This window comes from Otolemur garnettii, unplaced genomic scaffold (assembly GCF_000181295.1).
Source record: "Otolemur garnettii isolate 467f Iridium unplaced genomic scaffold, OtoGar3 scaffold00147, whole genome shotgun sequence".
In the NCBI taxonomy this organism is placed as follows: domain Eukaryota; kingdom Metazoa; phylum Chordata; class Mammalia; order Primates; family Galagidae; genus Otolemur; species Otolemur garnettii.
Genome location: NW_003852542.1, coordinates 1,001,170 through 1,009,117, shown reverse-complemented (window position 1 = coordinate 1,009,117; position 7,948 = coordinate 1,001,170). Strand labels below are relative to the sequence as shown.

General features: G+C 43.7%; 1 pseudogene; it reads left to right on the top strand.

Moving 5' to 3' along the window:
• The first annotated feature begins 3,592 nt into the window (after positions 1-3,592).
• On the top strand, positions 3,593-4,002 carry LOC100945828 (annotated as a pseudogene).
• The last annotated feature ends 3,946 nt before the right edge of the window (positions 4,003-7,948 follow it).

The window sequence follows — 7,948 nt, the reverse complement described above, 5'->3', positions numbered from 1 at the left end:
CTTTCATTTCTTCATCTCTCAAACCTCAATCGGTCATTATAATAGTACATGCTGGGTGCTGGGGACAGACAGTGAATTCCCGTCAGTGTTTCCTCAAGAAATTCAGTGTTTAAGGTGCAAAGTAAACCTGTGACCAACTCTTTGTAGTTCTGATAATACTGTGCTAGAAGGGCCACCTCAGAGCATCGTCCCAAGACCAGCAATGACCTGCTCCACAGTGCAATTGTTTTTGCTCACAGGTTTCCTCAAGGGGCCCAGAATCCGCTCAGCCTGGACTCCATTTTCTCTCCCACCACCAGCATTTCCTCCAAGTATTCATCACTACCATAAACCATCAAGTGACACCACAATATTGACCTCTACCTGCAATGTATTTTCAAAAGACAAGTCGGCAGGCACGGGGGCACACACCTATAGTGCTAGGCACTTGGGAGGCTGAGGTGAGGGAATCATTTGAGCCCAGGAGTTTGAGGCTGTAGTACATGATGACTGTGCTGTAAGCAGCCATTGCACTTCAGCCTGGGCAACCATGTCTCAGTATATGATACACAGCAGTGGTTCTCAACCTTCCTAATGCCATGGCCCTTTTATTATTATTATTATTATTTTATTTTTTGGCCAGGACCAGGTTTGAATCTACCACCTCCAGTATATGGGGCCAGCGCCCTACTCCTTGAGCCACAGGCACTGCCCAATGCCATGGCCCTTTAATACAGTTCCTGTGGGTTGAGAACCGCTGATATACAGGGTGGCCATAAAAGTTCGTGTGTAGATTGCATGTGAATTTTATGGCCACCCTGTATGTGTGTGTGCACGCGTGCACAAGGTCCAACAGTAAGTTTGAGAACTCATTCTAGAAAAAGTGCTACACACTCATTGCTGAACACCACTACGGCCATCTTCAAAGTACTTCCTTTGGGAAGCTATGCACTGGCACAGAACCTAGTCCACCCTTTTCCTGGAATGAGCTCAGAGCTGTGGTTGGAAGTCCCAACAGCTCAGTTCCAGAACTTGATTCCATGCACCTCCATTGGCAGAACTTACAAACCACGCGGGAAGGTCGTAGAACCTTGGTGTGTCACTGTCTCACCACCCTGTTCGTGTTGATGTGTGGCAGTGTCTTGCTGCGTTTTTGTGTGCTGTACGAGGTCTGCTCTGATAGTCATTACGGAAAAAGAGTTCCAAAATTGCTTTGAGAGGGAGACTAGGTGCTGGCCTCGGTGAATAGCTTCCCCAGGCGAGTACTTCCCAAAGGAAGCACTTCGAAGGTAACCATAGTGATATTCAGCAATGAGGTATGCGGCACTTTCTCTAGGATGAGTTCGAGAACTTAAACTGTCTAACCTTATGGATGTAGACCCAGAGTGTGCCCAAAAAGGTATATATGTTTTAAGAGAGGAAATAAATATTTATGTTATACATATTTATATTATACATAAAAGTGCATAAATATTTTTTAATTTTTAAATAAGTGTTTACCTATAAAAACTTCAAATAAAAATCAATCTGTCTAGTTTTTTCCTTTGGTTTGGCAGTGTGATCCTGTGTGCTAGTGTACACCTCTTAGCTGGCGTTGAACAGTGATTGCTCCTATTGTCCAGATGCAAACATAAGCCAAGACCTCTGTAACTGGCTCGGATTGATGGGCTGGGTGATGAGCTCAAGGGGCTTCATGATACTCTTGTCTCTGCTTTGTGTATATCTTTAGATGTCCATACTAAAAGTTAAATGCAAACAAAAAGTGATGGGAATGCATTCTCTAATTCTTCCCATTCTTCTCCCTGCTCCATTGAGCTGAGGCAGAATGTATGTTCGTTGCCACTCACTGAGATAGAGCTACTCTTTTTCACAGTAGCGTTGAAAGGCCACTGCAATGTTTTTCACTCACCTGTTTGCCTCCTTTTCCCTTCCTGTTCCAGACTCTCATCAGCATTTGAGTACACTGTCTCTAAAAGAAACCTTAAGCAGAGGCAACAGCCTGATAAGCCAAATGGCTAAACCCTGCCCACAGATGTGGTTTTTGTTTTTTGTTTTTTTTTGAGACAGAGCCTCAAGTTATCCCCCTGGGTAGAGTGCTGTGGCATCACAGTTCACAGCAACTTCCAACTCCTGGGCTCAAGCGAGTTTCCTGCCTCAGCCTCCCAAGGAGCTGGGACCACAGGCACCCGCCACAACGCCTGGCTATTTTTGGGTTGCAGCTGTCATTGTTGTTTGGTGGGCCTGGGCTGGATTCAAACCCGCCACCTTAGGTGTATGTGGCTGGTGCCTTAGCCACTTGAGCCACAGGCACCAAGCCCACAGATGTGTTTTGTTTGGCTCAAAGAATGTACATTTTTTTTTTTTTAAGATAAAGTTTTCATTTAGTCACCTTAGGTTAGAGTGCTCGGCATCAATTCACAACAAACTCAAACTCTTGGGCTCAAGTGATTGTCTTGCCTCAGCCTCTCAAGTTGCTCAGACTACAGGCACTCACTACAACGTCCATCTATTTTTAGAGACCGTGTCTAGCTCTTGTTCAGGCTGGTCTCGAACTCCTGAGCTCAAGCAATCCACCCACCTGGGCCTCCCAGAGTGCTAGGATTACAGGTGTGAGCCACTGTGCCTGGCTGGAATGTTTTCCTTAATGAGAATGCCATAGATGAGTATCACTTGCCAGTTCCCCAGCCCTCACTTCCCACCACCTTGTTATCATCTGGGTCAGGGCACATTTATGTTCCTTACCTGCCCCTGGAGGTATCTGAATTTTAGACTCTAAGACAAGAGGGACCGTGACTGTATTCAGTATTTCTTTTCTTTCTCAAAGAAGAATGGAATACAGTAGAATAAAGTGACACTATCATAGCTCATAGCATCCTCAAACTTCTGGACTTAAGTGGTCCTCTTGCCTCAGCCTCCCAAGTAGCTGGCACTCCGGGCCCCTGCCACCATACCTATGCACTTGATATTTCTACTGGCATGTGGATGAATGCTGCTAATCTTCGACAGTCTTGGAAGTCTGTCTGCCCATTAGCCCCTTCTATTTAGGAGTTCTGGAAGTCTATTTGGAGAGTTTAAAACATCTCTTTATCTTTTCTAACTTTTGATTAAATGACTGTGTTATTCCAATATTGTTATTATCACCATCTCCATCTCTGACTATGTCTGATTGTTATTAAATATTCAACAAAAGTGGGTGCAAACAAATGACTAACTCATTCTGTGACCAAATGTAGTTTATACTCAAGGAAATGCAGACAGTTCATGATAATTTTGAAGTATTTACAAGCTTCCCAGAAGAGAAAAAAAATGCAACCCCCCCCCGAAAGTTTAAGGCATTACTATACAGAGCCCAGCAGAACTGACACCCGTTTGTGCTTGAGTATGATGCTGTTATGTTATAGAATTACATGCTTATGACTTTGTCATAAAAGATTGGTACAGATTATCAACTCACAAAAAGGGGTATTATTTGTGCCCTCATTTTGTAACACAAGAATATCCAGTTCAAGCACAAAGGGGCATTACTTCTGCCAGACCCTGTATCTCTATTTGGTTGGTTATGAAAATTAAAAGGGTAGGCCACCGCCACTGCCCCCATCGTGCCAGCCCCTCGGGTCTCAACGAGGCTGGGTGACACTCCAGAATGGGAGACAAGCCAATCTGGGAGCAGACTGGATCCAGATTTATTCAACATTATTACCAGTTATTCGATAATGATAGAACCCAACTAGGCGCAATTTACACTGATGCATCATGCCTTACGTGGGAAGGACAGCAATTCCAGGGTAAAGCTGCCATTGAGAAGTTGTCTAGCTTTCCGTTCCAGAAAATCCAGCACAGCATCCCGGCACAGGACCATCAGCCTACACCAGATAGTTGCATCATCAGCATGTTTGTGGGGCAGCTTAAGGTCGATGAAGATCCCATCATGGGTTTCCACCAGATGTTCCTATTAAGAACATCAGTGTTGCTTGGGTTTGCACCCATGGCATGTTCAGGCTCGCCCTGCACAACTTCGGCTGACCTCCTCCTAGCCAGGCACTCATGCTGTTTCCTCCTCTCTCCTCGTCCCAGTACTATTCACACGCCTGCGGATGCTCCAAATACCATACACAATGAGCAAGGCTGCGGCGGAAGCGAGGGCAGTGCGCTGCTGCCACCGAGGTGCTGTGCGTGACGTTTGGACGCTAGACTGTTGCATCTGACAGAAGTTTGTGTTGTTACCAGGGCATGCCTTGGAGAGACTTAAGTAATGCAAAAGGTTGTCCTTTTTTTTTCAAACTACTGACAAGTTGCTCTAGTAACCCAAAGACGTGAAGGAGAAAGCAGCTGCCTCACCGCCCAGATATTGATTTGTTCAGCTGTTTCAATGCCTCCTGATACAATAAACCCACCAAAATTAAAAAAAAAAAAAATTAAAAGAGTAAATAACATTCTGTGATTATGAAGAAACAGGTTTTCTTACATATAACTTGGCAGATGCAAAGTGATTGGATCTTTCAGGTAAGTAATGTACAGAAGTTACAAAAAACATGGAAAGGTAATTCTATTTGGGAAGTATAGCCTCAAGGAAATTACCAAAATTAACGATATAAAAATATTCTACTATTGCCATTTTTAAGAGAGAAAATGTAAACAACAACGTCAAAAATAGACTAAGAAAGCTCATTTGTTAACAGAATAGCAAACTATACATTTTTCAAATGACAATTATATAAATTATGACATCACGAGCAGGTCATAGGCAAAGATAAGCAGAAAAAAATGAAACAGAGAATAGGTACACGGTCATTGCATATGAACAAAAACTAAGAGTAGGCTCAGCGTCTGTAGCTTAGCGGCTAAGGCGACAGCCACATATACCGGAGCTGGTGGGTTTGAACTGGGCCCAGGGCCTGCCAAACAACAATGACAACTACAACCAAAAGAAAAAAAAAATAGCCAGCGTTGTGGTAGATGCCTGCAGTCCCTGCTACTTGGGAGGCTGAGGCAAGAGACTCACCTAAGCCCAAGAGTCTGAGGTTGCTGTAAGCTGTGATGCCACGGCAGTCTACCAAGGGTGACAGCTTGAGACTCTGTCTCAAAAAAACAAACAAATGACAACAACAACAAAAAAAACTAAGAGTAATCACTGAAGGCAGATCAGAAGAGAATATACAGAAGTTCAAAGAGTGGTAGTTTCTGGCCTAAAATAAGAGTCAAACACCTAAATTCTGGTCCTGGTGTTCCCTAGGACTTGAGTGATATCGGGCAGCCACTTTCCTTCCAGGACCATCTGGTAAGTGAGAGTTCAGATTAGACTGGTTGATAAACATATGAGGCTACTTTTGCTCCTCCACATTGGGGCGTATAGGGAATGAGGATGCTAGAGGTTTGCAGCATGTAAGATTTTTTTGCACCTTGATGGTTAAATGTTTTTCTGATATTCCTCCAGACATTCACCTAGGACTGAAAAACTGGCTATCAATTATCTGAGCCTAGAATCTAATCCCTAACTGCACATAAGTGCTTTAGTGAAATTTGAAATTTCCAGGAATGCAACTGCCTTGTGAATCAAGAGAATGTTTTACTTTATATATTCTAAACTTTACCGAGAACTTTATCATTATTTTGGAAAATCACATCACTACTCATAGGTTGCAATTAAATTCCCCAGGTTCCATGCCTGTGTCAGTCTTTGCTTCCGACTGTCACATTCCCATTGCTCAATGTATGGTTTCAATCATCCGATTACTTCATTATGTCGTCTACAGCCATGCTACTTTGAGGTGTTACTATTCTACAAGATAAGTAGCTTGCACCAGAGTCTATCAACGTCTTACTTCCTTCTTCAAGAAAGTATTTCTAGGGCAGCCCCTGTGGCTCAGTGGGTAGGGCACTGGCCCCATATACCGAGGGTGGTGGGTTCAAACCCAGCCCCAGCCAAACTGCAACAAAAAGTAGCTGAGTGTTGTGGCAGGCGTCTGTAGTTTCAGCTACTCAGGAGGCTAAGGCGAGAGAATTGCGTAAGCCCAGGAGTTGGAGGTTGCTGTGAGCTGTGATGCCACTGCACTCTACCAAGGGTGATAAAGTGAGACTCTGTCTCTACCAAAAAAAACCAAGGAAAGTATTTCTATTTTAAAATTTTTTAATTTCTATTTTAAAAAAGTCAACTAGGACAGTGCCTATGGCTCAATGAGTAGGGCACCAGGCCTATATACCGAGGGTGGTGGGTTCAAACCCAGCCCTGGCCAAAATGCAACAAGAAAATAGCCGGGTGTTGTGGTGGGTGCCTGTAGTCCAGCTACTTGGGAGGCTGAGGCAAGAGAATCGTCTAAGCCCAAGAGCTGGAGGTTGCTGTGAGCTGAGATGCCATAGCACTCTACTGAGGGTGATAAAGTAAGACTCTGCCTCAAAAAAAAAAAAGTCAACTAAACTAAACAATGTGCTTCATGATGTAGTTGACTTTCATTCTGGTATAAGGGTTTTTTTTTTTTTTTGCAGTTTTTGGCCAAGACCAGGTTTGAAACTGCCACCTCCAGTATATGGGGCCAGCGCCCTACGCCTTTGAGCCACAGGCGCCAACCTCTGGTATAAGCTTTTTTTTTTTTTTTGAGACAGAGCCTCAAGCTGTCCCCCTAGGTAGAGTGCTATGGCATCACAGCTCACAGCAACCTCCAACTCCTGGGCTCAAGTGAGTCTCCTGCCTCTGCCTCCCAAGTAGCTGGGACCACAGGTGCCCGCCACAACACCTGGCTATTTTTTGGTTGCAGCCATGATTGTTGTTTGTTGGGCCTGGGCTGGATTCGAACCCGCCACCTTAGGTGTATGTGGCTGGCGCCTTAGCCACTTGAGCCACAGGCACTGCGCCTGATATAAGCTTTTTTCTCATTGCCAATTAGTACCAATTTATGTTTGCTGCATACTGATTTTTCTATAGTCATGTATATTAATAAGCTTGATTATCAGTTATTTCATTTTAGAAAAGGCTTTGACTAGGTTTGACATAATCAGCTCACAGTGCAGTGGCTCACACCTGTAATCCTAGCACTCTGGGAGGCTAAAGCGGGTTGATTGCTTGAGCCCATGAGTTTGAGACCAGCCTGAGCAAAAGAGAGAACCCGTCTCTACTAAAAATAGAAAAACTGAGGTTGGGCAGCACCTGTGGCTCAAAGGAGTAGGGCGCCCAGTCCCATATATTAGAGGTGGTAGGTTCAAACCCAGCCCCAGCCAAAAACTGAAACAAAAAGAAAAATTGAGGCAAGAGGACCACTTGAGCCCAAGAGTTAGTGGTTGCTGTGAGCTACTCTACCCAGGGCAACAGCTTAAGACTCTGTCTCAAAAAAAAAAAAAAAAAAAAAAAAAAGAAGTAAGAAGGTAGGAGGCACTCTTGATTTTTGCCTTTATCTGAGAAATTAGAAATATTTGTTAACGTTGCAAAAGGTTCTATCACAATATTCTTTGAAGCAAGAATCAGTAGCTTAGGCTTTCGAGAAAGCCTTCCTAGCTTTTCAAACTATTTGTTATATGCAATACTTTGGTAAATTTAAAGATTTCTAAGATATGAACAGTAGGCTTGATGCCCATAGCTCAGTGACAACTGCAACCAGAAAAAATAACCAGGCGTTGTTGACAGGAGCCTGTAGTCCCAGCTACTTGGGAGGCTGAGGCAACAGAATCACTTAAGTCCAAGAGTTTGAAGTTGCTTTGAGCTGTGACACCACAACACTCTACTGAGGGCGACATAGTGAAACTCTGTCTCAAAAAAAAAAAAAAAGGAAAAAAAAAGAAAGAAATGAAAAGTAGTGTTTAATGAGGGAAAAAATAACTCTGCTTTATATTTTTACTCATCCATTCATGTTTGAGACAGCGTTCTCACTGTGTTTCTCAAGCTGGTCTTGAACTCGTAGGTTCAAAGGAGTTTTCTATCTCGGCCTCCTGAGTAGCTAAGACTACAGGTGTGTGCCACCATACCCAGCTTCTGCTTTAA